Source organism: Trachemys scripta, chromosome 8 (assembly GCF_013100865.1).
Source record: "Trachemys scripta elegans isolate TJP31775 chromosome 8, CAS_Tse_1.0, whole genome shotgun sequence".
NCBI classification, from domain to species: Eukaryota; Metazoa; Chordata; order Testudines; family Emydidae; genus Trachemys; species Trachemys scripta.
Window position 1 is genome coordinate 21,900,419 of NC_048305.1, and position 9,755 is coordinate 21,910,173.

The following is a 9,755-nucleotide window of genomic DNA, read 5'->3' on the forward strand; positions in this document are numbered from 1 at the left end:
CAGGGGCATCAGCTAAAGATCTAGCCCCGGCTTAGGGTGATTTGGCTACCCCGTGTCCGTCTGTCTATCTTCTTCCCTACTACAGAAACGTCAGGCACATCTTCCAAAGGAAGGAGAGCCGGGAAGCAAGTGCCAAGCTGTCCGCAGGACGCTGCAGGCAGGCAGGCACTTCCCCCGGACAATGACCCGGCAGTGTGACAGCTGAGAAGACTGACACTCGCCGGACTCGCAGCGAGAGGGTCCCGTCCCTCGGGCCCGGCTGGAGCATTGAGGACACGGCTGAGTGCGCGATGCCCGCTCCGCACCGTTACTGCCCGGGCCGCTGCGGTCCCGCCTGCCCCGCGCCTCCCGGCTCCTCCCTTGCTCAGCAGGCGGGGGAGGCCGCGGGCCGGCGCTGATTGGCCGCGCCGCGGGTGGCTGGGTTTGAAAGGCGGCACCGGAGCAGCCAGGACTTAGGCAGCCCGGGGACCGGCGACGCGCTCAGGCGGCGGGGAAGCTGCTGGTCCGTGCGCTCGTGGCCGGCCGGGAGCGGGGCCAGCGGGCAGCGAGAGGCGCCTGCCAGGAGAGCGGGCTCTGGGACCGGCCCGGGAGCGCGGCGGTGCCCGGCACCCGGAGAGGCAGCCAGCCGACGGGAGGATGCGGACAGCCTCGTAGGGAGCTGGGCCATGCCCCGGGGGGCCAGGCTGCGCACACGGCAATGGTAAGGCGCCGCTGCCCTGCCCGGGGTGCATCCCCTTCCCGCATCGATCCCGCCGGGGGCCCCGAGAGAGCGCCCGGCCCGCGGAGACCTGCCCCCCGGGGTGCGCGAAGGGCCGTCGGGCTTTCTCCGTCTGCCCCTGGCCCGCGCGCGGCGGAGGGGCAGGGATGCGGCGCTGGGTGTGGGGCCGGAGTGGCTCCGGAGGCAGTAGCGGAGTCTGTCCGGGGCACGTGCTCCGAATTAGCCTTGGGGTGGCGGGTCTGTGGGGTGCGGCGGACAGGAACTCTCCCACGGGGGCAGACTTTGAACTTCGCCACCTGCCGTGTCAGTTCCGCGTCCCTTTCACACTGAGGCACAAACAAGCCGTCCTCCGTGGGGAGGGCGGCTCCCACCGGCCCGGGCAGGGCGCAGAGCCAGTGCGCTCCTAGGGCATTTCCACCCTCCAAGAGTTGCGGCAAGACAACTCCGCTGTGTAGCTCCGATTCCGAACCACGCGCGCATCCCCCGATTGATTCACTTCAGGAGATCAATACAGAGAAATCATGACCGAGGCAGAGAGCAATGAAAGAAGCACAAGCCAGGCGATGTTTTCAGCCGGCGTTTGAGAGCAGGGCTAGGCTCGATGAAGCGGAGAACTAGGGGAAGGCTGGTCCACCTGGCAGGAGCTGTAGAGGAGACGGCTCTGGCACCAATAGTGCCCAGACTGTGTGGAGAAGTGGCCCGTTCTAGTTGGACAGAGAGTAGGGAGATGACTGGCTGGTGCAAGCCCTAGGAAAAGAGGGCCACGGTTCCCCTTGCCACTTGTGCTAATCAGCAGTGACACTGGAGTTGGAGAGAAGGCGTCTCCCTCTTTCTTGAGCTCCGGCTTCTATTCTTCTTTGAGCCTAACGTTGCGGAGTTGGTGCATCGCTTTGCTCTCGGAGGCTGCGAAGCCCTAAACGCAGGTTGATTTCCTTGCAGCTGAAGCAGGAGGTGTAGCTGAGCCGTGAGGGAGGGCGCTGTTCTTGATCAGAATGCCATAGGCAACGGGGTAAATGCCTTTAAGGGCTCTCCGTTGTTCCTGGTCTTAAAATATTGCATCTGTAGATGCACTTTGTCCAAGACTGGCTAACAGTTAACCCACTGCAACATGTTGCCCTCTCTGCTCAAAATACCCCAGAGGGGACAAGTGCTTTTAGTTGGAGGGGCTCAGTGGAATACTTTATGACTCGGTATGACTGTTTGATAGGGTGTATTCTGAACAACCATAATGTTACTAATCTCTGATTACCTGCTAGATACCACAGCATGTGTTACCTGGCCAAGTTTATTATTTTGAGGTTACAATAGCAAATCGCCACATGTTTGGAAGATAATTACTATCAATGTGCAATTTCAAAATCTAACTGTCCAGACTTTGTATATTAGTGTAATTCTTAAATCTCTAAGCTTCATGGGCCAAATTTATCTGCCAGGTAAACCAAATGAAGTCAGTGGAGTTACACCAAGAAAGAATTTATCTAATTTTGTCTGATCTCATTGGTCAGGGTTTATAGAATTGCACATGTAAAAATGCATGTACATAATTTGCTTGTAAAATTACTGTTGTAGTGATTGTACATGCATAGGGAAAACTGTCTAACTAGTGATTGTGCAAATGCCTAAAACTACATGTGCAGTGTCTATAATTTTGGGCACAAACTCCTACAAATCCAGTCTATTGCTTATATGGTGCCAGAAGACTTGCTTAAATAGCAAAGCAGTAGAAGGTGGAAAGTACAACTTCATATGGCATGTACTACTTGATGGAAGGAGATCTCTCTAGCCATCATTTTGTACAGCCTTCGATCACCATAGTGTCCATGTGCCTCCCAGGTTATAGCAATTGTTATAGCAACCTTTCCTGGTACCCTTGACTTGATGTCACTGAATGTGTCGATACTAATGAGATTTTTTTCAGTCAGCTGGAATTGTTAGTAATGATCCATCTGAAGGTGAGAGGTACTTATGACTGTTATCTGCCAACTAGCAGCAGAGGTAAAGAATAGGGATGGTGTATCAAGGAGTGTGTGCAGAGAGAGGGATTTGCTGGGCTCTGCTGAAGTTGGTAACCTTCATTTAAGTAGGTTTATATTAGAATTGCTGTAGTTTGCTGGAAAGATCAATGTTTTCTGGTGAGTAATGGCGCTATTGGAATTAAAACAGCTTTCTGCTTTGACAGTCACATCCACTGAGAAGGGCTTTCCATGGTGCTTGGATGCTATCGGGCAAACCTGTGCTCATTGCAGACTCCTGTGACTGAAGGAAGGGTTTAGTGCTCTCCTCCTAGTCAGACTCTACATCACCAAGGACCTGAACTAAAGCCATGTGGGAATCTTTCCATTCACTCCAGTGGGCTTTGGATCATGTCCTAAGAGCATGGCCACTTCATGGATCTGACTGTTGGGAAGAGAGAGTGACTGCCTCCTTCTGTGGATGTTGTCTTTGAGAGAGACTGAATAACTGGATCATGAAGAGCCCCTTCTGGAGAGCCGCTTGAGAGAGTTTGAACTGGCAGTTTTCTTTAACCACAGAGGCATCTTTCATGGCTCCAAAACAAACTCCCCACCGTGGAAACTTCATAAAGTCCTGAGGAATTAAAACATGCAGCTGCAGTTTTTGGCTGCATCAGTGCAGCCAGCAGAAGATAAGCCCTAGTTTATCAGGTCTGAGCACCAAAATGAAGCAGTGGCAGCTGGCTTAGGTTAGCTCTGGAGCATATGATGTCATTATGACTTAATTTCTCTTATTTTATGGAAGGGAGTGGACAAAGCTTTCTGTGAATATTATCTTGTGTTTAAGGTGGGGACAAGGAAAGATTTAATTACTCAGTCACTCTGGTAGTTGACTGCTATTGCTGGGGAGAGGGGAGGCTGTGCAGTGGTTTGATAAAGGTTATTAGGTTTTATTGTTTCTGAATGATGACTGTTCCCAAATCCACTCTAAGGAACTGGCTGCAGTCTGAGATTAATTCTCTAATGAAGGTAGCCTTGCATTCTGCATAAGGCTGTGAAATATCCAAGAACTGAAGAGTACACATTGTACAGCACCTAAAGCCCACAAACAGGCTTGGCTGCTGCATCTCTTTTCGCCTTTAAAAGCTGAAAGGACCACTGATCACATTTCCCTGTAGCATTCCCTCCAGGAGGGGGAACTCGTGCTATCCACAGCAGTTAGCACTATATCCTTTGTCTCATAGAAAAATGTGCATACACTGCACATGTTAGTTGGTTTTTAACTAATGATTTGATTATCTTGTCAATTTTCTTTAAATAGTCGATTGCTAGGGACAGATCTGTCTCTGATCCTCATGGTCTTGTAAACAATGACTTATCTTCTCACTTTTATGTCTTGCTCATTTATTCAAAATACCCTAGGAAGTCTCCAAACAGTACATGGTGCTAATTCTATTCCTGTATCCATTGCCCTGGTGTGTTGTCATTTCACCCCCCCACACACACGCATTATGGTCTACATCCACCGGTCACCACTTGTCCCTATTTGGGATCTCCTGTGCTAACCTTATTCATGTTGTCCTGCACTCCATGAGTTGTCCCTTGGAAATCTACAGGACAGCTTGCAGAGTCAGGTACTAACCAACATGAATAAAGGTGACAGAAGCAACACCCTTGATTGTAAGCTCTTTGGGGCAGGGACTGTCCTTTATCTGTACATAGCCCAGTAAAGAGGGGTCACTTGGTTAAACCAATAAAATTTAAACTTCTTCTTGTGACTCATCGTAAGCCTGTGGAACTCAGTGTCAAAGTATTATTGAGCAAAGACTTTAGTAGGATTCAAGGAGCCAGATCCACAGCTGGTGTAAATCTGCATAATTTCAATTGACTTCAATGGAATTGTGCTAATTTAAACCAGTGGAACATCTGGCCCAAAGAGTTTAGTAATGATTTATATGAATAATACCTCCCGCAATTGTAATCCTAGCTAGTTTAACCTACCATGCCTATAAACCATCATATTTCAGGGCATAACTCCATCACTACCCTCCTTGGGGTTAGGAAGAAGCTTCTCGGACTACTCCATAATTATCCACTTCAGATTTTCTTGCACCTCCCTCTGAAGCATCTGGTACAGGCCATTGTCAGATAGGATAGTAGATTAAAGGGATCATGGTATGAGCCACTGTGACAATACTTCTGTTCCTTTGTTCAGCTCTTTAGGTAATGTCTCAAACTTAAAAACAAATCTGGTCTCAGAGGTCCCCAGATTCCAAGTACCATGGCTCTAGGGAAATGTGCTGTATATTGAAATTAAACAAAGACAGATGGCTATTTAGAAACCTTATTTTGGATTTTGTCACTATTGCTTGGAAAAAACCTTGCTTAGAAAGGCAGTAGGACAAGAATGCAAGAATTAGGAGAAATGGAAATACTCCCTCCATTACACAATAACTGACTATCAAAAGACAGAGCAACTCTATTTTAACTCACACCCTTTCTTTGCCTCCGCTCTGCTCTCATCTAGCTGATGCCCTCTCCTTTATGGCTCATGTAGGAAAATAACATGCATGGTGGTAGTAATTTTTGAGTTGGATTATTGCAAAAAGTGGATTTTCTAAAAGGTAAGAAGGTGTCCAGTTAATTGGCTTGTGACCTATCAACTGTGACTACTACTATTCCACATAATCTCTTACACACCTAGAGCCACAGTTGCAGCTGGTGTAAATTAGTGCCACTCTGTTAGGGGTAGGTTTAGACCCATATGCTCAATGGAAGTCAAGGGGACTTGTGGCAATATCCTGTCTGATACATTTTCATGCTAAAAATAAATACTGCAATGGTCTCTATTTCTCTCTTCCCCCCTGATCCCCATCTCCTTGTTAGTCTCTGTTCCCTGGGGAGCCCTTTAGTCTCATGACACCTTCCACTGCAAGTGCCTTGGTTCTCCACATTGCACCGGTGTTTGCATCATGAGGTGCAGTCTGATGTGCGTTACCTCCCCAGGAGGTGGAGAAGGGACAGTCAGTAGCTTGGCTAAAATGAAACTGACTCCCATATTTTTTGAAGAAGCTGACTTTAATCTGGTCATATTGTGTAATTTCATTAAACTTATTGTTTTAACAAATTTCATTTGGGATGGGTGGGGTGGGGTGAGGTGGGGTGAATCCACATGAATAATAGTGGCTGCAGACACATGGGTTACACTGGGAGACAAATCCAGCAGTGTACAGTGGAAAGCAAATTACTTTGAGGAAAAGACAAATTGAACTTTGCCAGCTTTATGTAATTAGGGAAACAATTACAGAAAATAGCAGGAGGTGCAATCAGCAAGTAGCAGTGATGGAGGCTGGGTGCAGGGTGACAGCTGTTCTCTAGGGATGAAAATTACCCAATGCAGAGGGGCACCATGAAGCAGATGCACCACTGCAGCCCCACTCGTGCCCTATTTTGAAGGCTTTTGGGGGGGGGGGGGGGGAAATGGCAAAAGGCCTTGTGCTGGCCCCCTGCTCAGGAATGATTTCACCCTTGTATCCCTTCTGCAGTCTGACTTGGAAATGCTTATTTTTAATTACTTTTATGAATCTTTCCAGTTTAAAATGTTTGTTTCGTGCAGCATGGGCTGAATTCAAAGCCCATTCATTGGCAACAACAGGAGTCTTTCTATTGAGGTTTTTTATATTCTGTGAATCAGGTCCTGTATTTCACAGGGCTTACATACATGTTCTGTGCTCAGCATTCTGCTGGCATAGCCACACATTTTCTCACTCACCCCACTCTGCTGTACCCCTCATCATATGGCCTGACTTTCAGAGGTGCTCCACACCCACAGCTCCAACTCAAGTTAATCAGAGCTGCGTGGGCTCAGCATCTCTGAAAATCACACCTGGACTGTCAGGCTTGTACACCCATCCTCCCATTCCCACATCCACTCTGACTCCCCATCCTCTCCCTTGCACATCTCTGACTTGGTGGCCCACATTGATCTTTGGTAGGGTGCAAGAGACGTCCAGCCGAAAAAAAAAAAAAAAAAAAAAAAAAAAAAACCAGTGCAAAGCTGCAGTCACAATCAGCAAGACTAGAGTGCAGACCCGCTAGTGCTCAAGGTTTATGCTGCAGCAACATGATTCACAGCAGCAAGTGCTGGACCTGTTATCTTGCAAAGAATTCATCCAAGCTTAGAGTAAGCAAAGCAAAGAGACAGCATGGGGCAACAAAAAGGCATTTGCTCATTCCAGCTGCTCTGACTCAGTTTGCTCAGAGTCACATCACTGTGGAGAGGCTCATTATTTTCTTAATTTTTTTTCTTCTCGATTTGAGATGGTAAAGAGAAGTCCTGCCCTTATTACAGTTCCCATGGAGACAGATCTGATGCTGTACTTTAAAGAGGGGCTGGGCAGGCAGCTGGCATTTTTGTCTCGGCTAGCAGTCCCCACTGTCTGGGTGGATCCCACTGCCTGGCTCTGTACCATCAGTTATCTCAGTAGTCTGCTTCATCCGTTAAGTAGGCTCCCTTAAAGCCAACTAGCAAACAGTAGGGGCTTTTCTGATAATAAGGAACAGATCCTGTACCTGTGCCATGCCCAAAGTTGATGTGAGAAAATTCCCACCTCTGTAAGGTGCTACACACTAATTTGAATGTAGTCTGGTGCCAGGAGCACAGAACACAAATGTTGCACATTGGAAGAGTCAAAGGATATGTCTACTACCCCCCAAAAAGTGTGTACTTAATTCAGGTTTGCTAACTCTGCTTAAAATAGCTGTGAAGACACAGCAACTCCACTTTTAATTCAGATTATCAGCTTGAGTTCAACCACAGTCCTCTTGATGGGCTTTAACAGAGTAGAGGTAGATAGTGAATCAGAACTCCTGGCTCTGACACAGACTTCCTCCGCCTTTGGCAAGTCCTGTCATCTTCTTCTATTGGTATAATAGGGACTTAACTCCCTCACAGGGTTATTGTGAGAATTATTACACCACCTTACCTCTGAATTTAGCCTGTAAACTCTAGAAGACTTATCAGACTATAACACTTATGTCCATAAAATGTGAATTGAACAAATTGACATTGTCCCTTTAAATGTCAAATCAGCCACTCTAGTAGTGTAGGCATCAACAAAGGTCCTGCTGTTTTTCCCCTCAAATGAATACATAAAGCACCTTGCAGAGATAAGTTACGATTTCCTGGTGGCCTGCTCTGGGATCCTCTTCCTCATCTGAGTAGTCCTCCCTCATGACAGGAATGCATAGAGTTTAGTGGGACTTGCTGGCTGAGCAAGCATGTACAGAATTGGGCCCTAGGTCTGTAATTAATGCAGCAGCAGGAGGGGATCCAGTCTGATTTCATACAAGTCTAAACTTTTAGAAAGTTTGCAGATTAAATATTTATTGAAATCTGCTGAAACACAGGCCCACTTTATTGCTGCACTGGTTACAGCTGTTCTTGTTTCCATCATCAAATTTTCTTTAGGGGTGAAAGGTTTGAAAAGCAGCTGATTTCACTGAGATCAGGTGAAGTGGCGGAATGTTTCTTTTCACATGTGTTCGTTTTGCAAAATGTTGTTACTTTAAACCCTCTTTTTTGAGGGGCAGAGGGGGATGGGTTTCAATAACTCAGAGCTGGACTCCAGGCTTAGCAAAGGCCTGGGAAGCCAAAATGAGATGTCTGCTGTGACAAGTTGCAAAATGTACATTCTGCTGAAATCCTTTTTATTCTATGACTTGATGCATGAAATGTTTGTCTTTAACAGGGGTTCTTAGCCTCTTCCATACTGTGATACCATCTCGTAAGAGAGGTTTGGCCAACCTCTCCTATGTTTTGAGCCCTGCTTCCCAGCATACCCATGAAGAAAGGGGAAATGGTCACAATCCCCTTGGAACCGGATTGTGAGAACACATAGTTTATAGAACAGGGAAGATTTTGGTGAAACTCTAATGTACTCTTTGGTTCCCAGATAAACCATCCCATTGGTAATGGATACCTTTTGTGCTATATGCAAAGATGATGGCCAGATGCTCAGCTGATGTAAATTGGCCTACTGCCATGCTGATTTATGCCAGCTGGGAATATGGCCCAGTCTTTTCATTCCTTTTCTGAAAAATTTGATCCAAAGAGTTTCATCCTTTTTTGGTGGGTAACTATTGTTCAGAAAATATGAATCTATGCTCTATGGAATCTAGAGTGAAGCCATGGCCCCACTTAAGTCAATGGGAGTTTTACAATTGACTTCGGATCCAGAATTTCATCCAGAGATCATAAAGTCACAGGGGACTATAGAGATCATCTAGTTCAGGCCTGCACAACATGTGGCCCGGGGGCTGCATGCAGCCCGTGTGGGCTCACTGTGCGGCCCACGGGGGGATGAGTAGGCAAGCGGCAGGTGAAGGAGGGGGGCTGAGTAGGCGAGCGGGCGGGGAGTGAGTAGGCGAGCCAGGGGAGGGGGGCTGAGGAGACGAGCGGCGAATCGGTGGCTGACTTGTTCTGATCTGATCTGGCTCCCATCCCCTCTCCCAGGGCCAGCTCCAGGCACCAGCAAAACAAGCAGGTGCTTGGGGCGGCACATTTCCAGGGGCGGCAATCTGGCGCCGGCCATCATAGGCGCCAACTCCAGGGTATGGGGAAATAGTGCCCCCGCCGCCCCAGCTCGCCTCTGCTCCGCCTGCTCCCCTGAACGCGCTGCCGCTCCGCTTCTCCCCACTCCCTCCCAGCCTTGCTGCGCGAAATAGTGGTTTTGCGTGTGGCAAGGCTGGGAGGGAGGGAGGAGAAGCCGAGCGGCGGGCACTCGGGGGAGGCGGTGGTGGTGGAGCGGAGGTGAGCAGGAGCGGGGAGCGGTTCTTCTACCCCCCCGTTACTTCCTGCACCCCCCCCCGACCCTAGCTCACCTCTGCTCCGTCTGCTCCCCTGAACACGCTGCTGCTCCGCTTCTCCGCCCTCCCTCGCCTGAGAGAGGGAGCGGGGAGAAGCGGAGCGGCAGCACGCCCGGGGGAGCAGGCGGAGCAGAGGTGAGCTAGGGTGGGAGGTTGCGGGGGGGCCGCAGGAAGCAATGGGGGGGTGGAAATGCGGCATGCTGGGGGAGGAGGTGGGG

General features: G+C 48.8%; 1 protein-coding gene across 4 annotated transcripts in view; it reads left to right on the forward strand.

Annotated features, from left to right (window-relative positions):
* The first annotated feature begins 474 nt into the window (after positions 1-474).
* The window catches only part of HTR4 (5-hydroxytryptamine receptor 4), a 225,662-nt gene continuing 216,381 nt past the window's right edge, over positions 475-9,755 (forward strand). For all 4 annotated transcript variants that reach the window (XR_004646892.1, XM_034779812.1, XM_034779813.1 and 1 more), the window contains exon 1: positions 475-700. The gene's annotated coding sequence lies outside the window, so the exon portion shown is untranslated. The remainder of the gene's footprint in view (positions 701-9,755) is intronic.